The sequence below is a fragment of the Podarcis tiliguerta genome, assembly GCF_965153285.1.
Source record: "Podarcis tiliguerta genome assembly, chromosome: 5".
NCBI lineage: Eukaryota > Metazoa > Chordata > Lepidosauria > Squamata > Lacertidae > Podarcis > Podarcis tiliguerta.
Window position 1 is genome coordinate 90,876,468 of NC_139538.1, and position 24,858 is coordinate 90,901,325.

General features: G+C 43.7%; 2 protein-coding genes across 6 annotated transcripts in view; one reads left to right on the forward strand and one right to left on the reverse strand.

The window, feature by feature from the left end:
* SPON2 (spondin 2) overlaps nucleotides 1-21,870 on the forward strand; it is a 179,667-nt gene extending 157,797 nt beyond the window's left edge. The window contains exon 7 of the transcript XR_014511380.1: nucleotides 21,846-21,870. The gene's annotated coding sequence lies outside the window, so the exon portion shown is untranslated. The remainder of the gene's footprint in view (nucleotides 1-21,845) is intronic.
* Nucleotides 1-24,858, reverse strand: part of FGFRL1 (fibroblast growth factor receptor like 1) — a 176,917-nt gene that overhangs the window by 53,835 nt on the left and 98,224 nt on the right. The gene's annotated exons all lie outside the window — the stretch shown is intronic.

The window sequence follows — 24,858 nt, forward strand, 5'->3', positions numbered from 1 at the left end:
ATCTTGGTATCTTTCTTATCTTGGTATTATCTTGGTATCTCACTAGTCAATAACTTTCTCTATGATCTGTCAGGACTCAAGTATAGAAATCAGTTGCAGGTGATTGGCACCTTCTTCACTTGTTCCAGGAAGCACAAACAGGAAAGACTGAGAAACAAGGGGGAGCAGAGGAAGCTGAGAATCTGCTAAGCTATATCCACCTGCAACTTGAGCTCCGGTTAACCCTTTCTTGCAAACAAGCGTAAGTCAGTAAGTGTGTGTTACAACAAAATTGTCCATCCAGTAATTCAAAAACATGCCAGCCACAGCAGTTAGGGCACAGATTTAAGACAGCAGGCAGTATAAAGGAGGCACCTCAAAGAGGTCACTGATTGTACTATTGTTTAATTTGCCTTGAGAGCACACAGCTCATCCAATGCCTTCCCTCCTAAAATTCCCTTGCACAGAATGAGAGCTATAAATGTATGCTTTAATCAGGAAAGCCAATTAGCCAAGATTCTCTTGGAATAAGTACTTCCTATACCTAGGGTCATTTATTTCCCACTGCAATTGCCCATTGTGATTTTAGAGTAACTAAAATGCAGCCTTATTTCATGGGAATTAGCATTAGACTGGACAGCACTCCAGTGTCATTGGTCATCAGATTATTTCAACTGCCTCATTAAAATGGTATAAACAGGATTCTTTTTCGTTGTTGTTAAAGAGAACTTTTTAATTAAAAACGAGGGCAAAACAGCTATGAGAAGGCAGGGCTCCTTTGATCTGAAGTGTCGGCTAGTTTACACCTGTGGCTGGCACCATCCCAGGTTCTGACAGCATTCTTGGACAGAACAGACAGTGAAGAAAAAGGGGCAGGCCCGGAAGAATCTCAGCCACAATCCAGATGTGAGACAGCAAATTGGCAAAACCCATCGTAATTTGAATGAGCCCTGTAAAGAGAAGCCTAATCTTGTATTACAACCTTTACTGCTTTGGACAGTAAGCCCTGTGAAATGCTTCAAAGGTGGCTGGAAGAAACATAAACAAGTCCACACTTTCGTGGCTGCCATGCTAAATGGCCTCTTGGCTGGTTTTGCATAGCCTGGTGGCATCATATAACACACTAGTAACTTATAGCCTTGTAGTAATTACTCTCACAGCACCAATATACCATATTTTTCCGGGTATAACATGCCTCCATGTATAAGATGCCCCCCATTTTTGGGACTCCAAAATAAGAAAATGGGGGGAGATTGCCAAGAGTTGTTAAGTTTTTGGGGGGGAGGGATTGCCCAGATTTGTTGAGCTTGGGGGGGGGATTGCCGAAAATCACTCACCCGCCTGATCAACGCTGCCAATCACACGTGTTGCTAAAGCCACCAATCGTCTGACCACTCGCACCCAGCAGCCACCAATTGCCCGCCCAAATGCCGCAGTGGCAGCCAATCAACAGCAGCCCTTGCCGCAGCCACCAATCATACTGACAATCTCCTGCTCACGGCTGCAACCAATCGCTCGTCCCTCCTCTACACTATCCGTGTATAAGTCAACCCCCCACTTTTAACATTATTTTATAATTAAAAAAACTCGTCTTATACACGGAAAAATATGGTAATTGTTCACGAGTGGCATATGATGTACATCCCCTTATCTAGTCAGTAGAGCCTGAAAAGGGCACCCCCATACTCCAGAGTTCACCTATTGCTGAAGCAGAGGGTTGTAAAAATTCGGGAATGTGGAAAACTTATGTGTGGAAATCTTAGAGAAAATTGAAATATATGCACTACTGACTTATCAAACCTAAACTGTATTTCAGAACAGGCAATGAATTCTGTATAATTTAGCATCGAATATATAAAATAGTGAAGGGACGTGGGTGGCGCTGTGGGTTAAACCACAGAGCCTAGGACCTGCTGATCAGAAAGTCAGCGGTTCGAATCCCCGCAATGGGGTGAGCTCCCATTGTTCAGTCCCTGCTCCTGCCTTCCTAGCAGTTTGAAAGCATGTCAAAGTACAAGTAGATAAATAGGTACCGCTCCAGCGGGAAGGTAAACGGCGTTTCCGTGTGCGGCTCTGCTTCGCCAGAAGCAGCTTAGTCATGCTGGCCACATGACCCGGAAGCTGTACGCCAGCTCCCTCAGCCAATAAAGCGAGATGAGCGCCACAACCCCAGAGTCGGTAACGACTGGACCTAATGGTCAGAGGTTCCCTTTACCTTTTATATAAAATAGTACTACTGACTGTTTCTTCCTAGATATATACAAATGCATCGTGCCGCAGCTTGCATGGCTGACACCACCTGCCAAGCTGCCCAACGCTGTCACTGCCACAGTTTACGTAAAACTCACACTATTAGCAAAATAGAATATGCAAACAACTAAATACATGGCTGGAAGTACATGAGACACATAACCCCGTGGTAAGAATTTATGAGAATTTGATGTACTGTAACACCATGATTTCTGAATCAGATGCAATTGTGGGGTATTTGCCTAGGTATATCTGAACTGGGATTAGTTCAGTACTCTTTGGGGGGGGGGGTATTATTCCCCACCACCACCACACACACTATTCTCCAGCTGCTCCAATTTCAACCAAAAGCTGGCGAAAGTTGGCCAACCACTGTTTCTGCGTGTCCCGCAATCTACATTTTGCCCAGCCTAGTTCTAAGTGAAAAGGAAAACTTCATTCATTTGACCTATCAAAACAGCCGATAATTTGCAAGTTATGTTTCAAATCAGAGTTTGAACATTAAATGTTAAAGTCAATTTTTGACCAGAATTTAAAAGTGTGAATTCACATAATTTTGAATAAATGTTGTTTTAGTCCTACTAGACATGAGTATTTCTCTCTCTCTCTCTCTCTCTCTCTCTCTCTCTCCGCCCCTGCTTCTATTGTGAGTGTTGGCCATGAAAATAAATTTAAGTGGCTTTATTTCCCAGAATTTCAAACAGCAACATTCTCTGTTGCTGAATAACTACTCTAGATATCACAGTTTCAGGTGTGGTTTCCTCTACCAACCTCCTTATTTTTTACTTTTAGAAACAGACCATACTGTTTTGCTGTTGTCTTTGTCATCAAGCAAATCATTGTGTCTGTAACTGAAACGATAGACGGAACTTTTGCGAGGAAGAACGCACAGGTTTGTAAAAGGAGAATGAGCGATAGATTTACCCTATTTGTGCTAGCTGCTCTAGGTTTTGTGGGTTGTTTTTTTTTTTAAAAAAGAATGTTATGTGAGCAGGGGTTTGGTTTTATGTTTCATCCAAAAGACTGATGAATCATAGAAGTCGGATGGAAAAGGCATCTAATCTATTACCAAGAAGGACAAACATACAGATATTTCAAGGGTGCAGAAGTCGAAGAAATGTGTCTATATGGTTGTGTCCTGCTTTGTTCCTTGTAGACTTGGTTTTTTTGGTTTTTTTGTCCCAGTACATTTCTTAAAAATAAAAGGGGAAATGTAACCTTTGGTGCTGATGGCATTAGGCAGAAACGTACTCTTGAACTGTGGCATGGCCAGCTACTAATTTCAGCCCAAACATATACCATGTTTTGCCAGTCAAGGAAAAATTTATTGGTTTGTGTATTTTGCAAGATAGCAACTGCTCAGTCAGCCATCTGTGTGTTGTGCCAGGAAAATACGACATTGGCTTTTATTACCCAGATTGAAAAATAAGCCCTGGGGGTAGTTTCCTTTAGTCAACATTTAGGGAAAGGAATATATGCTAAAGAAAGACGCATATAAGTAGTATTTCTGGAGTGCTGTCCTCATAGGAATCCTCATGCAAATCCCGAACCAAATATATTAATTCAGGATATAACCTGGTCTCCTTTTGTAAGCTTTCTTAATAAGTAAACTACAGATCACCATCCTCTAGTAATGCATTTTTCTTTCTGGAAAAGCTTTAGTTCTCCTCATTAAAACAACTGAATTGCTGCATATTGATTTTATTGCCTTTTTGGTGACAATTATACATTCTGCACCTCTGATTCCGTGTCACATGAACTGTTGTTTTTTTTAAAAAATAATATTTTATTAAAACATTTTCATAATACAGTAAGATAAAAGAAATAAATCTTAATAAAAACAAAAACATGGAGACAAAGAGAAAACATAAACAAACAAAAAAATTAAACAATATTAAACAATAATAAATCTTTCCATCTTTGCCCACACAAGAGTCTCTCCACTGTGATTATATATTAAAATAAGATTCCATAATTCTTATTATATAGTCATTAAGGTAAAGGGTAAAGGGACCCCTGACCATTAGGTCCAGTCGTGACCGACTCTGGGGTTGCAGCACTCATCTCGCTTTACTGGCCGAGGGAGCCGGCGTACAGCTTCCAGGTCATGTGGCCAGCATGACTAAGCCGCTTCTGGCGAACCAGAGCAGCGCACAGAAATGCCGTTTACCTTCCCGCTGGAGTGGTACCTATTTATCTACTTGCACTTTGATGTGCTTTCGAACTGCTAGGTGGGCAGGGGCAGGGACCGAGCAACGGGAGCTCACCCCGTCGCGGGGATTCGAACCACCGACCAGCAAGCCCTAGGCTCTGTGGTTTATCCCACAGCACCACCTATTTCTCTATTTGCCATTCCCATTTCCTGCTGTATTTGCTGTGATTTTCCACCCTGTTTTAAAGAAAATTACCTCTTCCATTTATTCTTCTTCCATTCTTTTTCCAAAAAAACCCCTCCAAGTTGTACACAGAGTGCTTTCTCTCTCAGCTCTAGGATAGCTCAGTCAGTAGAGCATGAGACTCTTAATCTCAGGGTTGTGGGTTTGAGCCCTACCCTGGTCAACGAAGTGCTGACCCGCCACTGTCCACCTGCATCAATGGGTGCTTGAGGCTCAGAGTACCACTAGATAAGCAGAACGAACTACTGCATCAGGCATACAAGTTACAGAAGAGCATTTATGGATTGAAACAGGGAGCAAGAGATGGAGTGGAAAGCTGAACCAAGCACTCTCGTGTTAAGTTGTGTGTGAACATATCAGATGACACAGCGATTCTTCAAACAGCTCTTGTTTATTCACAGGCCAGAACAGAACTGAACTGAAGGGTTCAGCCGGCCTGCTTATATAGAGCTCCACTACAATGCAACTGTAACACTTTCTGTAACTATCCAATCACTGAAGGTCACTTTCAATCCCTTATTTGCATATGTGGACCTGAGTGAAAACTATCTACAGTATCCCCCTGCTGGCCCAGGGTGAGAACTTCAGAACATAACATCTCGAAAGAAGTCTTTGTACAAGGTAAAGCAGACTCTTGCCTGTACAGCAGATCCAAAAACAACAGGTGAACACACATTCTGACCTAGGCAGATGATCTGGTCCTAGCTTATGAAAGTCCAGATGCCAGCATGGAACTAGTGAGTCGTCTAAACAAAGGAGATGTAAAATGTCTGGTAGACATCGCATTCTGCCTTTGCACACAAGATGAAAGAGATCCTTTTTAGTAAACCAAAGGCAAAAGATTCGAGCACAACCTGAATGCCTAAAGTGACGGGGAAGAGGGTTTGTTTTGTTTTTTAAATGAGCTGTAAGGAGAGGTGGGGTTGGGGGCAAGGTGGAAGAGGGAGTTTGGCAAAGTGTAAGGAGGGGGGGTTGGTCAGGCGTAAAGGGAAGGGGGGTGTTACCAGTGGGACAGGGAGTTTGTTGGGATGGGTGGCAAGTGAAGTGAGATGGGGCAGCACCCCCTAGTAGTCAGATAAAAAGGTACTGAGAGATCTCCTGGATCTCCCTAGTTATGTCCAGTACTGCAAAAATGTATCCAAGTGAAGGCTAAAAAAAACAATAAACTGTGTACAGTGGTACCTCAGGTTACATACGCTTCAGGTTACAGATTCTGCTAACCCAGAAATATTACCTCGGGTTAAGAACTTTGCTTCAGGAGGAGAACAAAAATCGTGTTCCGGCGGCGCAGCGGCAGGGGGAAGCCCCATTAGCTAAAGTGGTGCTTCAGGTTAAGAACAGTTTCAGGTTAAGAACAGTTTCAGGTTAAGAACCGACCTCCAGAATGAATTAAGTACTTAACCCGAGGTACCACTGTAACCCCCACATCAATACAGACCAGTGATTTATTCACTTGATTCAGATTATAAAATTCAGAACTAGGGAATCAAACTATATGCTAGGAAGAATAAGAAAATTCTGCTTCCCTAAATTTGTTCTGCAACACTTACTATTTTTCATGTTCCGAGTTTTGCCAGCCCTTCGGAAGGATTGATGTGGGGCATTGAAGCCCAGCCCAAATAACTAGAAATTTTCTCCAAGCAACCCTCTGTCTGCCTTGATTTCAACAGGCATTGCCCAATACTTTCAACCACCAGCCCCCCACAATTCTGTCCACCCCACAATCCACCACTGCAAGTGTTATAGTGCTCTCTAGCAACTTTCCAGCCAACCCTGGAGCTGGCAAAGGGGATTATGCCGGCAGCCGCACTGTGCTTTGGAAATGTTGGGTTTCCATGGTATTCTGAGCACCTCAAAACTACAGTGCCAAAACTACAAGCCCTGGCCTTCCTCTCCAGCTGCGATTGTCCAGCTGGCTTGTCATTCTGGCACAAAACCCTTTGAGGGTCTGGGGAGCAATGCCCCAAAACAACCTTCAGCTCTCCTTTCCAGCTTGGAACTGGGGGGCAATGGGTGGAGGGGCTGCCCTAGCAATTGTCCACTGAAGCTCAACACAACTTTAGGGGAGATCTTTGCTCCCTCTCATGATCAAACTGAAAAGCAGAACTGGAGCTGAAGGGCAGACTGGAGGATTGATCCCCCAGCCCTTTTCTCCACTCCAGGGTTGTTGGTGAGGAGGGTGATCAGGCACTGTCCATGACAGGGCTACCTTTAGCATATGCGCTGCCGGGGTGCAATGATCCGCCCAGCACCCCCAAATTTAGTTAATTTCGTGTGCACGGCGCCACTGAGTCTGACAAGCACCGCCATTGTGAATTGGTAAATGAGCGCACAAAATCAAAAGTCCTTTAGTGAAACAGTAGGTATACATTTTGGTAATACCTAGGTATATATGTACAGTGGTACCTCGGGTTAAAAAGCAGAGATATCACCTTGCCAACAAAGGTCCGTATAGTTAAAGCCATGGTTTTCCCAGTAGTGATGTATGGAAGTGAGAACTGGACCATAAAGAAGGCTGATCGCTGAAGAATTGATGCTTTTGAATTCTGGTGCTGGAGGAGACTCTTGAGAGTCCCATGGACTGCAAGAAGATCAAACGCATCCATTCTGAAGGAAATCAGCCCTGAGTGCTAAGTGGAAGGACAGATCGTGAAGCTGAGGCTCCAATACTTTGGCCACCTCATGAGAAGAGAAGACTCCCTGGAAAAGACCCTGATGTTGGGAAAGATGGAGGGCACAGGGAAAAGGGGATGACAGAGGATGAAATGGTTGGACAGGGAAGTCTTATAGGACCTGCTTTGGTTCCAGAAAGGTAGAAGTGAGCACCTTTCAGAGCTTTGCAGGAAGAGAGACAGCTCAGTGTGTGTGCACGCACATACATGTGAAGGGGGAAATGCTATTATGTAGGAATACTCTGTACGGATTTTCCCTGCCGCAGCTGCACTGTGTAACAGAGCAGGCACGGCAATATAAGGAAGTGCTGAAATAATTTGCAGTGTTATTGTTGTTGTGACATGTTTATACCCGCTCAGAACCCCCTTTAAGCAAATTTCATTTCGAAAAATAAACCACCTGCTCTGAAGCCACTACCTAATATTGCAAGATTTGGGTCTGTATATTTGGATTTCTGTCTGAGGGTCCAAATCTACATCCCTGTGTTTACGTTGTGTAAATACCGAACAAAAGCAAAGCCATGTTTAATGCATCTTGGCTGTCTGCCTTCCCGCAGAGAGGAGGTGGAAGGGGCAGCAGGTAGTTTTGAGTTGCTTGCAATTTGGGTTCTGATTCTAGGTTCCTCACACTGCCGCACACCAAAACACCTATCACAGCGTTTGATTTTGATATGCAGCTTATTTCCACAAACACCTGGAGACAATGCACATTAACTCTATTCTGTTTCTAATACTACATGCTGCAGTTCCGTTCCTTGTGTTCCTATGAGACACATTCCACCTTAACACCAGAACTAGTCCTAGGCTCTGTGGTTTAACCCACAGCGCCACCAATCCAAGAGTAGTTAGAAGACCCATATTCTTCTCAGAGAGCGACCATTCCCAGAGTTCCCTGAGAAGAGGGATTAACGGTTAAACCGCTGAGGGAGTTTCAACCCTCAGTGCCCTTTAACAAAACTACATTTCCCAGAATTCTTTGGGGGAATCCATGGCTGTTTAAAGTGGGGCAATACTGCTTTAAACGTATACTGCCGAAAGGGCCACAGCCACCCTCTTCCCTTCATGAGGAAATAGGTTGCCTTCACTGCAATGTTTTCCTGACCCAGAATTTAGGTCTCAGCGCTCTAATGAATCACATAGATGGGTCACGTCAAGAAACATTCCAGCCTGTTTCATTCCTTCTTTTTGAAAACAGAAGTCCTGGAATATTTCTTCGAGAAAAGCAACTGTATTGACATTCCTACTGATGAGCACATCAGAAGTACATCAACGGAATATCCACTCGTATTTAAGGCAGAATTCTGGCTTCGAGCCCACTGCCGTATCCCCTCAAGACCAGTCTGCCTCTATAGAGGAAATGAGGTTGTCTTCTTTTCTTGCTAACTGCTCACTGTTGTTGTAAGCCGGGAGAAAAGGAAGGCACAGATTTGTTTCTTAAAGGGGGGAGGAATTGAACAAGCACCATCTATTTTGCTAGAAATCTAAAGTATAAAACAGCATGCTAAAACGAACATGCATCTCTGGACAAAAAGACTTAAGATCAACAACAAAAAAAGGATCAGGATTGCACAGCAGGTTACCAGGGTGTGTGTGTTTTTTTTGGGGGGTATTACTTAAATAAAAGCATCTGTGGTGTTTTGTTTGCTTGTTTGAAGTCAAAGCAAGCTTTCAAGAGGCTAGGTTTTACTGACGCAAAAGATGGATTTTAACACAAGTGTCTTAGCTACCCACTCACCTCTCGAAAACTACAGAACTTTCTTTGTCGTTCCCCCTCCACCAGGAAAAGGAATGACATCATTGCCACTTAAGGGGTTCTATGGGCCAATAAAAATAACAGTTACTGACCAAGAGCACTAGGGCAGGAATATTTTTGGAACCATAGGCTGCATTCCTAAAAGTCCCCTGCTCCCTAGTCCAAACATATCATGGACTAAAAATTCCTCACATTTTCTTAACCAGTGTTTCTTTTGGGTTTGCACAATGGTACAGTTCTTTTCCTGAGCTGTGCTTGTGTTTGGAAATGGAAAGAAAGGGAGCCCACATTAACTAAATAACCCGTAAGTGAAACGCAGGACCCACACTTTTATTTTTAAAAAGAAGAAAGAAGGCAGCAAAGAAGCAAAGATTTGCCTTATAATAATACAGTTGCCCCACTGTTCTATGGAGATATTCTCCCTGCTTCACACATTCAGAGATGGGGGGTAGCAGGGGGAGAGTTGCTTTCCATTTTGTCTGAATCACAACTTCCACTTCTTCACATATCACATGCACACGCCCCGCCCCCCTTTTGCTGGAGCTTGCTTGTCTCACTTTGGCAACAGAAGTGCAAGTTGTCTCATGGATGGCACAAAACAGCATGACGACAGAAAGCACAAGGCGCTTACATTTCCTGTCACCCAGCCTGCTTCCCAAACTTTAGCCACAAGGAGCCACGACTCTCAGCTTTAACACCCACTTAGGATACCCAGTTCTCGCAAACTCCAATGCATGGGGAATAGGAAGCACCAAGGCACCCTAAGAACATAGCCACACTGTATGTGCATGCGTATAATTGGCTCTCATAATGATGAAGTCTCAAATTCAGAAATTCCAAGAGCCACACAGATTGTGCCCAGTGTGACGATCACACACAGGGCCCCCGGACGTTTGACGGTCTGTTGACCCTGTGCCGCCACTGCGATTGCTTTTTCCGCTGCCACCCCTCCGTATCTCACGGGGACACACGGAGTCCAGTCAGTTGTTAACATAAACAAATAATCAAGTTTATTTTTAAATGCAGGAACAAGCTTATGGTTTCAGTTAGTTTTTTCTTGACAGTTTCTTAATCTTAGTTCCTAACAACTTCAAATTGATTATTCCAACTATCTATCTGACTCCACCTAACAATTCCTCTCACTCTCTCACAATACAACTCTACCAACCCACACCTAAACCTCCCTCTTCCTTCTTCAACTCCCAAACCTCAACTCTCCTCAACTCCACTCAACTTCAACTGACTTTCAAAACCTCCCACTCTAACTTTTATTCCCCCCTTGCATTCTCACTGGCCAATCACATCACACCTATTTTAACCCTTTCCTTATGACCCATCCTAGGAGGCAAACCCCACACCCAGCCTACATGAATTTCCGATTGACCAAAGAACCCATGAGAAATCCTAAACTAGACACAGTGGGTAAAGGCCACACTCATCAGTTTATGCTTTTTCTTGTTCTTAAAGTATTTCATCTTTACCCTTACAGCTCCAAGCCTACAGCTGTCAGTGTCATGTCATTGTGGTTCTAATATCAACTTGTACTTAAAGATGCACTGTAAGTCAATAGGATTTTCATGATCTGACTGAAGCTAAACATCCAACTTTGTTCTTGTAAACTTGGAAATGGCAGAGCCTGAACAGCTTTTATGGAAAACTGCAGCCCATGTTCTGGGTCCTTGTAATGGGGATGTCAAGTCCAAGAGAAGCTTTGCCCAGAAATTATCTCTGAACCATCTCTGCAAAGATGAAGCCGCCACAGGAAAATGGCGCAGGATTTCCAGTTCATGAGCTTTAGAAATTTCGGGTTACAAAAATCCAAGGTGGGGTCAAGAATTTCCTTTCATTTTTGACTTCTTGAGCCATTTTTTCAAATGATCTAAGAATCGTGCCACAAACATTGATGACCTTTGCTACAATTATCTTACAGTTTCTACTCCGTACAGCTACAAAGTGTAGAGGACCAGGGCTTCAGAATCAGGAGTTTGTATGTTGTTCTGAGCTCCTTGACAGGGGCCAAGAGCTTTAGAGCTTCACCAAAGCACACTAAGGCAAGTATGGCAGGCTAGAAACGGAAAAAGTTAGAAGTGTTAGAACATAAAAAAACTTGTCTTTAATTTTGCATTTTTTTTCAAGCTACTCTTTTGAACCACATCGGACTCAAAGAGAAGGCCAGTCCTGACTTAATAACTTGCAACCACTGGATTTTGGGGGTATTGTTTCTCGTAGACATATTCTCGTGTAAATGGTTCGTCAGTTCACACCATTCACTTTCTCAGAGGCTACTAAGAATTCAGAATCCATTTTATCTCTGAATAATTTGTATGGATAACGGTCCTAGGAAACAACTGTGTGTGTATACTTCTACAGGAATTAGTTCAGAAGACATCACATAGGGTCTTAGTCGTAAGCATACCTTTTCAGAAAAATTAAAGGCCTGAAAATAATTTAGACTAAGTTAAACTTTGCAAAAATGCTCTTATCAGTAACCTTCCATTCCTTCCTCATCCTGTGTTTTTTTTGCAGATTTGTTTTTTTTAATACAGTGGTGCCTCGCAATACGAATGCCTCGCAAGACGAAAAACTTGCAAGACGAAAGAGTTTTTCGTTTTTTGAGTTGCTTCCCAAGACGAATTTCCCTATGGGCTTGCTTCGCAAGACAAAAACGTCTTGCAAGTTTGTTTCCTTTTCCTTAAAACCGTTAATACCCAGGGTGCATTGCTTGAAGAGGTGCAGTTGCGACTTGACTTCGAGGAGCAACTCATAGCACGCAGTGTGGTAGCCTTTTTTGAGGTTTTTGAAGACTTTGGTGATTTTTGAAGCTTTTCCAAAACTTCTTTTGCAGCCATTTGGTAAGTTAAACTTTTAAAACTTTTTGGGGGGTTTTTGGATTTTGGGTTGGGGTGTTTGGAATTCAAGGACTTGGTGTTGGGGAGGGGTTTGCAAGAATCTGGAAGCTTGTGTGTTTTCTGGGAGGTTTGGTGCTTTTGAACCTTCTTCAAGTTGTCCCCCAGAGTCTTAGAAAATGTATGTACAGTACACTTTGGTGATTTTTAAATGCTTTTCTGTCATGTTTAGAAACTTAAATTATTGTTCCTTCAATTTTTGAAATGCTCTTTACAGTATGTGTGACTTTAAAGAGCACTTAATAAACCCCTTTTGTTCCAAATTTGGCTTTGTTTGGACTTTTTTTGACCATAGGAACGCATTAATTGATTTTCAATGCATTCCTATGGGAAACCATGCTTCGCAAGACGAAAACTTCGCAAGACGAAAAATTCACAAGACGAAAAAACTCGCAGAATGAATAAATTTCGTCTTGCGAGGCACCACTGTACAGTGGTACCTCTGGATACGAACGGGATCCGTTCCAGATCCCCGTTCACATCCTGAGGCAAACGCAACCTGCGTCCGCATGTCTGCGCATGCGTGGGTCGCGATTCACCGCTTCTGCACATGACGTCATTTTGACCATCTGCGCATGTGCGAGCGACGGAAACCGGAAGTAACGCGTTCCGTTATTTCCGGGTTGCCACGGAGCGCAACCCGAGGTATGACTGTAATAATAAAAAAGTTTGAAAGTACATTTCATCATCCTTTGTTTAAAAAGGCATGCCTTGGTCTTCTGAAATCCTGTAAGAGTAGCTCTAAAAGTTTAGACTGAAACATGGAGGATGCTCTGTATTTATAGAGCCTATCTCTTAAAACTCACATTTCACCTGTCAGAGTGGGACTGCTTTTCAGTAAAGGGCTGGTTCTGTGTTGTTTTTATTGTAATTATTTGCATGTTTTTCCCCTTCCAGAGAAAAGGTAGCCAGTCAGCCAGTCAGTGTGTATTTGGAGAAAATTAAGAAAAAAATATGTTAAGAAATGGAGTGCTTTTGTTGTACAGATATCAAAAAAAATGCAAGAAAATGCTTGGATACACTGTGAATTAGTTTGTATTTTTTATTAACTATATATGAATATGGATATATGTATACATATATCATTTTTCTCTCCTGTTTTTATTATGCTGAAACGGTAGGGACGAAGAACGGGAGGAAATGGTTTAAACAGCTACTACCACTCATTTCTGGGAGTGCAGGATGAGGCAGCATTAAGCCAGTTCCTGAACTCTGCCAGCATCAGATGACTCTTCTCTCAGTCATAATTCAAAAATGCAAAGGACAATAATGGTGCCTTTCCACGCCGGAACGGCAGCCTACACAACAATCCCTGTATTAAAGAACCAGTATGGTTGCTACTTTCCATTGGCTGCATCTCGTGTCGTTTCAGTACTGCTTGAAAAATGCTCCGTGGGCCGGGCAGATCATGTGGGACGTGACAACCCCATTGCTACATCTGCTGGGGAAGGGCGACAGCACTGCCCACAGAACAGCTCCTGCGATTCTGGTGTTCAGACAGGATCAGAAGGGTATGGGACCCAGCCATGGGAAGCAGAAGCCACGCCTCTCTGGTTGCAGGAATATTCAAGGTAGGAAAACTCATGGCGCACGGCAAGACCACAACTGTGTGCGCATGTGTGTGCTGAACCTTACATGGCAAAAAATAAATAAACCAATGATAAAGGACCCCTGACCATTAGGTCCAGTCATGACCGACTCTGGGGTTGCGCCGCTCATCTTGCTTTATTGGTCATGTGGCCAGCATGACTAAGCCACTTCTGGCGAACCAGAGCAGCGCACGGAAATGCCGTTTACCTTCCCGCTGGAGTGGTACCTATTTATCTACTTGCACTTTGACGTGCTTTTGAACTGCTAGGTTGGCAGGAGCAGGGACCGAGCAACGGGAGCTCACCCCGTCGCGGGGATTCGAACCGCCGACCTTCCGATCGGCAAGTCCTAGGCTCTGTGGTTTAACCCACAGCACCACCTGTGTCCCTATGATACAGATTGTTAAAGGGAGATGGTGCAAACAGGCCTGGATTACAGCTCTTGCATTTGCTCTGCTTTTATCATTAGCCCTATCTGACAGGACAACACTAGTTAAGCTGTGGTAGCAAGAGGAAATCCAGCACCGAGGAAATCAACAGTGCTATAATGTTTACTTAGGATCTGCTCCACCAATGAATTCCAGATGTTGGCTTAATTGTCACATTCTGGTATGTTGGAGCAGAATGAATCTGTAAGAGTGCTTTGTAAATCAATCTGCCAGACTCACATTAAATCTTGCAGTTGGCTGGCTATTGTAAGAAAAAAAGATGTTCCGAAAATACTAACCATTCAGTGTCTCTCTCTCTCTGTGGTGCTGGAAAGCTACATGCGATTTTAGCTTCCGGCTAAAAGCAAAGCCAAAAACTGTCAGCCTCTCTCCTCTGTTTAATCCTACTTTCTCTCAGCATACTGTGGCTAAAGTTAGACATCGCAGAGGCATGACCCAGGCGCGACATTGTGGACTGAGCCAAACTGCGATAAAATTGAAGCATGGAACTCCCTGTCTATTGAGATCAAGGAGGCACCTTCATTGTATTCCTTTCGGAGCCTGATAAAAACATTCCTGTTTAGACAAGCCTATCCAGATGCTTAGCATTTTAACTTTTTATGTTTTAAAGTAGGGCAGCAATGCACCCAAGACATCAACAGCCAGGTGGACAAAGGTGAAAGCAGAATGGTACTGTAAAAAGATAAAGGCCATCACGCACCTGCCCGGGTAGACTGCTGCCATGCTGCATTTTACCATCCGCTTCCTGTTCTGCCTGTTAGGACTGCTAAAGGCTCTGGGAACTTGAGGGGGCAGGTACCCTGCAGGAGAGGAACAAGCTGAGGAACCCCCAAGAGAAGAAGGCTCAGTGCCAGGGGATTGGTGGTGGGACAATGATGAGTAGTCAGAGGGAGAAAAGGGGGCAGACTGGGAGGAGGAGGTATCGGAGGCTGAAGAGGTAACAGGGCTTAATCCAACACCACACGAACAGGTCAAATGCCTGCTGTAGCTTTGCTCATATCTAACCCTATAAAAGGTAAAGGTAAGGTAAAGGACCCCTGGATGGCTAAGTCCAGTTAAAGGCGACTATGGGGTTGCGGCACTCATCTCGCTTTCAGGCTGAGGGAGCCAGCGTTTGTCCACAGACAGCTTTCCGGGTCATGTGGTCAGCATGACTAAACCGCTTCTGGAGCAACAGAACACCATGACTGAAACCAGAGTGCATGGAAACGCTGTTTACCTTCCCACCACAGTGGTACCTATTTATCTACTTGCACTGGTATGCTTTTGAACTGCTAGGTTGGTAGGAGCTGGGACAGAGCAACAGGAGCTCATTCCGCTGTGGCCCAAGAGGCTCAGTGGTTTTAGACCACAGTGCTAACAAAAGCCCTGTGCCTGTTCTCAACTCAGCGTTCTATATTCTGTAGCATACTAAGATTTATGGCCACCCAAATATTCTGCCTCCTCTGCACAAGAGAGGTTCCGAGTAGCTGGTGGTTTCTTTTTATGCCAGCAACTACAGCAAGATGTGTGTCCATAGCCAGAATGGGCTGTACATATTGTTTTTCCAATTTTCATTTTCAGTACTATCAGGTCACCTTGAGAGACACTTGCTCTTTTCCCCAAGGGACATATTCACTGCATGCGACACAATGAGAAAGGCAGCCATTCTTAGGGAAATCACGTGGTTCTGTAGCAGAGCAGATGTTCTGCATACTCCAAGTTTCAACCCAGTTACAAGATCAATCCAGTTACAGGATCTCAGGTAGCAAAAGGATGGACAGGTAGGGCAGCACTGTATACCTGGTTTCCCAATGGTGAGCATCACTGCCGCTTACCAACTGGGAGGAGAGGTCCCAAGGGCTTGCCCCTTACTCTCCCAGTAGGCAGCAACAATGCTCAGAATCAGGAAGCCGGGTGTGCAGTGCTGCAATGACTGTACTGCACTCTGACCACTGCTCCCCCACTCTTTGGAGACTCCAGTGCAGCCACTACCAGTCAAACCAACTTACGATGTAAAGGCAGGTGTGTGAAGCAGTTCTGAGCAAGAACAAACTAGATGTTGTGGTGCTAGCTGTCAAAAAATATATTTAAAAGACCCTATATCCTCCTCTCCCCTCCCCCTCCTTCTTTGGTGATCACTCGTAGCTGAGTAAGATTGTCTTCCATAAACACAGTTTTAACAGTGAGTCTGTAAGTGACTATGGAGGCCAATTCTGGATCCACACATACATAGGTTTCTGGGTGGGAGTTGATCGCGGTGTGGATTTGCTAAATGTGCCTTCCTCTTAGCACGTTTCTCCCTTTCGTCCTGAGTTTGAGTGTCTTTCAAAGCCCATGACACCTTTGGTAAAGGCTGCTCTCCAATTGGAGCGCTTCGCAGCCCAGTGTTTCCCAGTTGTCAGTCTTTATACTACATTTTTAAAGATTTGCCTTGAGAGAGTCTTTAAACCTTTTTTGTTGACCACTAGCATTACGTTTTCCACTTTTAAGTTCAGAGTAGAGTAGTTGCTTTGGAAGACGAATCAGGCATCCGCACAACATGACCAGTCCAATGAAGATGATGTTGAAGAATCATCGCTTTGACACTGGTGATCTTTGCTTCTTCCAGTACACTGGCATTAGTTCGCCTGTCTTCCCAAGTGATGTGTAAAAAATTTAGGAGACACCATTGATGGAATCTTCAGAGGAGCTGGAACTGGTGTTTATAAGTGGTCCACGTTTCACAAGAACGTTTCTCCATGGGCATATGAGAAGCCAAAACATGTGGGTCAAGACATGGCTGTTGTTGTTGTTGTTGTTTAGTCGTTTAGTCGTGTCCAACTCTTCATGACCCCATGGCCCAGAGCACGCCAGGCACTGACATGGCTGTTACCTCCAGATATGATGGCAATAGGTCCACACTGTTAAACTTGGGTGTCCCCATTCACTTCTCAGGATGGGAGTTATTTCAAGGGCCAAAGGGCATGTGAGTGAATGAAGTGAAACCTCCCTCCAATCCTGGAGTCACAGTTAGTCTCACCAGGTGCTTTTCTCCTAGCCAAGCTCTGTTCGCAAGAACAGAATGAACTGCTTTGCAGTAAAGCACACACACACACACACACACACACTTGAGAGAGAGCTTTTCCTTCCTAATGGGAGACAAATATATAAACTAAATTCATTTTCGTTAACGGCTCTCTAACTTATGCGAGCCCATTTTAAATGCACAAGGAGCTGCCAATTAAGATCATTGCTCTCTGGACTTATTCCTTAAATGATTCTCTACAAAGGTTCTTTTTTATACATGAACTACTGTGTGCGTTTGCCTCAATTCAACTACTGTTGAGCTTCCAGAATGGACTGCCTATGCCCCATTTCGGAAACAAAATTACCCAAGGTAACCCTCCTGACCAGACATGGAAATTTTTATGGGTTCTAATTCATCTCCACTCCCAAAGGACAAGTGCCTCAAGGTGTTATAGGACCATCAGGAAGGATATTTAAAGCATTCACCAAGAAGCCAAACTGCTATTCCATAAAGTATATAAGTATGTGTGTGTGTGTGTGTGTGTGTGTGTGTATAAGTGGGGTGAGGTTTTTCCCTTTTGAAAACCTTTTCACACTTTTACTTCTTCTACCCTAAGCTCCACCTAGCATCTTTTCCTCTGATCAAAACTGAGCAGTACTGAAAATACATATTTTGACATATATTTCAGTGGTATTTTAGTGGGGATTTTAGGCTTCCTTTTACTCACCAAGTTTGGAAAACAGCAAGCCTTGTCAAGCAAGCCAGACTCCAAAGGGCCAAAGTAAGTGTTAATCCAATTGTCTGGATAGCAGCCATGGGTTTTGTAAACCAAAATTCTAGTGAGAGGGGGTAACTTTTACTTGGACTGAAATGGACAGGGTGTGGAGGTTTAACCCTTCCATCCCCAGAGGCAACCCCAACACAGCTGGAAGTCATCCCTGCTCAACTATCAACTACCATTGGGATAATGCTTGAGGAGGGTTAAACTTCACCTCCCTGTAGGCTGCTTTCCTGGTGGTGGGGAAATGGGAGTTTGGTGTTCCTGATCTTTGCTTTAGATTTTTTTCCAAAACCCAGACATGGTTGCAATTAGAGGAACATCTAATCTGACATTGAGAAGCCGGTTGTATGCAGAGAGCGGGTGAATAATCCGTCACTCTATGGAACCCTGTAAAACAATTCTATATGGTGTAACTGAAAGACAGTACATGATATAATTAAAAGTATGATAAAAGCTTTTCTCATGTAGTGCTCCTATAACCTATATAACTCTTTGTCCCACCTCACAGCACAACAAAAGCAGAAAAAATTATGCAACCTTTTGTCCATACACATACAGTTTGCACATGGCATAATGTATACAGCTCACATCATTCAATTTTTTTAGTGGCTTGTTTGGTTGGCTGGTTGGTTTGCCATCCACTTCCTTTTAATGGCAAACATGTATTGCCCAGCCCAGCCATCAGCAACCTGGTGCCATCCAGATGTTTTGGACCGCAAAGCCCATCAGCCTCACCCAGCAAAGTTGTGCTGACTCAGGATGATGAAAGTTAATCTCCAGAACACCTAGAAGGCGCCAGGTTGGCCAAGGGTTGCTCCAACCATTTGAAAAATAAAAGTGATTGATCACACCTCCTTCATTCAGTCCTACTTTATCGAGAACTATAGCCCAGGTTTCTTCCAGAGTCACTTTCCCTGTCAAGGTAAAGGTAAAGGTACCCCTGCCCGTACGGGCCAGTCTTGACAGACTCTAGGGTTGTGCGCCCATCTCACTCAAAGAGGCCGGGGGCCAGCGCTGTCTGAAGACAATTCCGGGTCACGTGGCCAGCGTGACAAAGCCGCATCTGGCGAGTCAGCACAGCACACGGAAACGCCGTTTACCTTCCCGCTAGTAAGCGGTCCCTATTTATCTACTTACACCCGAGAGTGCTTTCGAACTGCTAGGTTGGCAGGCGCTGGGACCGAACAACGGGAGCGCACCCTGCCACGGGGATTCGAACCACCGACCTTTCGATCGGCAAGCCCTAGGCGCTGAGGCTTTAACCCACAGCGCCACCCGTGTCCCTGAGGTAAAGGTAAAGGTACCCCTGCCCGTATGGGCCAGTCTTGACAGACTCTAGGGTTGTGCGCCCATCTCACTCAAAGAGGCCGGGGGCCAGCACTGTCCGAAGACACTTCCGGGTCATGTGGCCAGCGTGACATCGCTGTCAAAGTACTGGCTAAAGAGAAAAGGCGAGAATGCAGCTGGCAGGAGACACTACTGCAGGACAAGCCCAGCACAGTGAACGGTACTAGGAATTGGTGTGGCACTCTTACTTGTCTTGGAAAGATTCCTAGGGTCTCTCTGGAGAGAGCAAGATGCAGGTGAGACCCCTTCCCTGTCAAGAGAATCGTCTATCCCTTCCCAGCCGATTGTGTGAGCACCAGATGTCATTGTGATATCAGTGACTGGTAGATCGGCAGCCCCAGCCTCCTGTCAGACTTGGCCCAGATGTTGAAATATACATTTTTATAAAAAAAAACCAGAAGCATATTTACTTGGTATTATAGGTCGGGACATTAATAGGCAAGATGTTAAATTGTTTTTATATGCAACAACTGCGGCAAGAGTATTGTTAGCCCAGAAATGGGAACAAGAAGAAATTCCGACGAAAGAAGAATGGCAGACGAAATTAATGGACTAGGCAGAATTGGACAAAATGACAGGAAGGATTCGAAACCTGCAGGACCAGAGATTTACAGAAGATTGGAAGAAGTATATGAATTATTTGAAGAGCAACTGTAATCAACAAATTACGCTAGTAGGACTACAATAAGTTTTGTAAGGAGAAATATACGAAGTGTTACAAAGTAGAAAAGATAGAGATATTGGTTATGAGTTTGAAATGTAATAGGGAAGATAAGAAATGCAGACTGAGAGATTAGATTGGAAAATTTTCAGACAGTATTGATGGAAGTCAAAAATTTGAATAAGATGTAAAAGTACGGTATGTTTAATTACTGTTGAAAATGGTATGTTAAAAAAACACTATATATATATATATATATATATATATATATATATATATATATACACACATACACACACACACACACACACACACAGTGGGGTGGGGGAGATAAGGATCTGACTCCCTGCTTGTGAAGAAAAGTCCTGAGGTGCCCATCGTTTCCCGAAGTCTAGTAGGCACATATCTCCTATCATGGTATGTCAGAATTCGGGTCTCCCCTCCCAAGAGATAGGCTTTAAAAAAGCCGAGATGCTTCTTGCAGCTTGTTCCCCTCCCACCCTGAGCGGGATCCAGTTCCCTTTCTAGCACCAGGATTCCAAGCCGGATCTTTCACGATGCTCACTAGCCTTCCTGATTCTTTGCGCTCGAGCTTGAAGAACGAGTGCAGTGCGTAAACTAGGTTTAGAGCCACAATGCTCGGTTTTATTTTGTATTATGTTTGGACCTTCTGCTTGCTTTCCCCCTACTTTCATTCCTAATGAAGTTCCTTAATATGACTGCTGAGGAGTGTGCGGTTGCCAGTCTCAGGGTTTCAGAATCCCCATGTGCCCAGATGCTTGGCATTCGGGCTCCTGGGAGTTTAGGGTTGGCATTGTAAGTCGCCAGCGCATTCTTCTGAGGTCTGGGAGAGACTCAGAGAGCAGGCTGCTGTTACACTCTGAACGAACCAAAAAGCTGTAGGTTGAAGTGAGGAGTGCTGGGTCACTGGCTCAGAACCTTTTAAAAAGGAATTGCTTTAGTAGACCCTATGGGATCGTCTCTCCTGGTATGCCCCACGGAGGACCTTAAGGTCCATAAATAGCAACACCCTAGAGGTCCCGGGCCCTAAGGAAGTTACATTAGCCTCAACCAAAGCCAGGGCCTTCTCAACACTGGCTCCGGCCTGGTGGAACGCTCTATCTCATGAGACCAGGGCCCTGCGGGATCTGATTTCTTTCCACAGGGCCTGTAAGACAGAGTTGTTCCATCTGGCCTTTGGCTTAGAATCAGTTTGATTCCCTCCCCCTCTTTCTTTTTCCTTTCTCCTCCTGTGAAGAGGCTGCATCCTAATGTTTTAATCTTGTGTCTTTATCTTTTAAACCGTGTTTTAATCAACTTGTTTTTATTATTGGTTGTTAGCCGCCCTGAGCCCGGTCTTGGCTGGGGAGGGCAGGGTATAAAAAAAAATTTATTATTATTGTTGTTGTTAGTACATCCCAGATTCCTTCCGCATCTGAGGCTGCAGGAGTAAGTAGGAGGGTGGTGGCAGCAACAACAACCAGAAATGACCAGATGCACTGGCAGCTGCACAAGGCTGTTGTGTTGCATTTGGACAACAAAGTGGGTGTAAGAGGACTCTCTTGGGCTTCATCACACTGGCTGGATCCACTTCTCTACCCCTTCTGTAGAATGACTGCAACACCCCAGAGGACAGGATCACACTTCAAAACGACCTTGACAGATTAGAGAACTGGGCCAAAACAAACAAGATGAATTTTAACAGGGAGAAATGTAAAGTATTGCACTTGGGCAAAAAAAATGAGAGGCACAAATACAAGATGGGTGACACCTGGCTTGAGAGCAGTACATGTGAAAAGGATCTAGGAGTCTTGGTTGACCACAAACTTGACATGAGCCAACAGTGTGACGCAGCAGCTAAAAAAGCCAATGCAATTCTGGGCTGCATCTAGATCAAGGGAAGTAATAGTGCCACTGTATTCTGCTCTGGTCAGACCTCACCTGGAGTACTGTGTCCAGTTCTGGGCACCACAGTTCAAGAAGGACACTGACAAACTGGAACGTGTCCAGAGGAGGGCAACCAAAATGGTCAAAGGCCTGGAAACGATGCCTTATGAGGAACGGCTAAGGGAGCTGGGCATGTTTAGCCTGGAGAAGAGGAGGTTAAGGGGTGATATGATAGCCATGTTCAAATATATGAAGGGATGTCACATGGAGGAGGGAGAAAGGTTGTTTTCTGCTGCTCCAGAGAAGCGGACACGGAGCAATGGATCCAAACTACAAGAAAGAAGATTCCACCTAAACATTAGGAAGAACTTCCTGACAGTAAGAGCTGTTTGACAGTGGAATTTGCTGCCAAGGAGTGTGGTGGAGTCTCCTTCTTTGGAGGTCTTTAAGCAGAGGCTTGACAACCATATGTCAGGAGTGCTCTGATGGTGTTTCCTGCTTGGCAGGGGGTTGGACTCGATGGCCCTTGTGGTCTCTTCCAACTCTATGATTCTGTGATTCTGTGAGGTAGAAGAACATCCCTCCTTCCCTCCCTCCATCCATCATGACATTGTGAATAGCATTGCACTCTTTGCAAATGGTGTAGAAATGTATGAATGTTTGCAAAGCACCCCCCTCCTTATTTCAACACTGGGCTAATTTAAATCCTTAAAGCTATGAGAATTTTCCATCTTTTCCCCTGGCACAACTTGCTTTGAGCTTCTAATTTTCCATGAAGAGGGAACATGTACTTGAGAAAAAGCTAAAAGAAAGCAGGGAAGAAACTCTAGTTGTGGCTCTTCTGGGATGGAAAAGCACTGGTTTATCTTACTGGATTTGGTTTTATGAAAGAACTGCCAGCCATTTAGTTCAGTGTTCAAAACAAGCACATTGTTTTCACTGTTCTTCTTATTGTACAGGAACACGAAATCACAGCAGTGAAACTAGGAGAAAGATGGAGACTTTCTCACAAAAGAAAAAGTTGGCCAATGTAATTTTCTAACAGACTTCTGACTTAAAAATGTACCCTCTTTGATGGACTACATGGAATTGGCGGAAATGACTGGCAGAATCCGAGACCAGGGAGAAGAGTCGGTGGAAGAAGATTGGAAAAAATTCAAAGTATATTTACAGAAATACTGCAAAATTAATGAATGTTAGAAGAATGCTGGAATGAAGTTATATGGTTTTAGCAGAAATGTTATAAAGAATTAAGCAAGAACTGATTGTTAATGGGCCAAAGTGGAAAATTTAAAGTTAGATTGTGTTAAGATAAATTATAGAACAAAAATTTGAGAAAGATGGAAAGGATTTGCTGAAATAGCTAATTGAACTAGAATACAAAAAAGGGAGGTGTGAGGAGGTCAATGAAACAAGTAAATGAAAGGTAAAGATAGGGAAATATTGGATGTGTTTTTAAATGTTTTTTGTTTTTCTTGTTGTTTTGATGTATTTTTTTGTCTTTCTTATTTTCGATATATTGTTTGTTATTTTTTTTATTGTTTCCCCCCCCCTTTTTTCTGTAACTATTAAACTTCTAATAAATTTTTTTTTTAAAAAAAAAATGTACCCTCTTAAACACCCCAGGCTTATCTTGGAAGATGTAAAAAGATGGGACATTTCTTAGTGCACATCGGCTTACTTCTCTTACAAGTTTTATTTGTTTGTTTATTTATTTTGCTTGCTTAGAGGGTTGGGGCAGCTGCTACTCTGAAGCAACTGAAGCTGACATGTTATGGGTGGAGGCAGTTTGGCAGATGATGCCCCCATGCTTTTAACATCTTGACATCTCAACCTCCTTGTTGCGCAACAAATCCACAGTTGTAGGATACCTTACAAGCAGTAAAGCTGACAACAAACAGAAAGCTGCAGTCACAGCGCCTCTGGAGCTGGGCAGATGCTAATGAATGCAGCACATTTGGGGTGAACACATCAAAAAATCTGTTGCTGGCAGGTTAAAAAGGTCATCTCTTTCAACCTTGTCTTCCTTTCCACCCCACCCCACCTGAAATGGTAAGTTCCTAAAGGGTAGGAAGTTTGTTAATGTTACTCCATAAAGCATCATGCACGCTGGTGTTTGTGTATCATTAAAAACTGTCACTTGCTGTCTTTGATTAATAATAATAATAATAATAATCCGGGACGGAGATACAGGACGATGAAGACAAGAACAAGCCGTCTTAAGAACAGCTTCTTCTCCAGAGCGATCTCGGCCCTGAATGGGAAGCCCGGACTTTGAAAGTCATCAAATCTCCTTTGCTGTATTTTACTATATTTTTTAATTGGTGTTTTATGTATTTTACTATATTTTTTTAATTAGTGTTTTTATGGAGCAGCCAAGTAATTTCGTTGTCCCCGAAGGGGGCAATGACAATAAAGATATTATTATTATTATTATTATTATTATTATTATTATTATTATTATTAATTTATTATTTATTATTATTTATACCCCACCCATCTGGCTGGATCTCCACAGCCACTCTGGGTGGCTTCCAACAGAAACACTAAAATACAATAACTTATTAAACATTAAAAGCTTCCCTAAACAGGGCTGCCTTTAGATGTCTTCTAAAAAAATTTCTCTTTGACATCTGGTGGGAGGGCGTTCCACAGGGCGGGCGCCACTACCGAGAAAGCCCTCTGCCTGGTTCCCTGTAACTTGGCTTCTCGCAGCGAGGGAACCGCCAGAAGGCCCTCAGCGCTGGACCTCAGTGTCCGGGCAGATCGATAGAGGTGGAGACGCTCCTTCAGGTATACTGGACCGAGGCCATTTAGGGCTTTAAAGTTTGGTGGTAGTAAACTGAGAGGGCCCAGAAATCTTCTGCAATTGAAAGCACATATTGTTGAAGGACAATGTATGTTGCGTCGCATAAAAGAAATGCACACAACAGAAAAGAGTGTGGCCTAGAAGAGAGTGGGGAGCCTGTGGCTTCACAACAAGTGACCATTGGCCATGCTGGCTAGTGCTGATGGGAGGGGCCACAGGTTTCCAAACCCCGCCCACCCTGCAGTTGATTCAGTTCCTCTCTCCTAATGAAAAGGAAGCCATTTATGGGCCAGGTCAAATGTCAGACCAATAGACATGTTGCATTGCTTTCCTTCAAAATAATACTATTAATAATAAATGTAATTATTAAAATATGCAGGCCTGATAGTT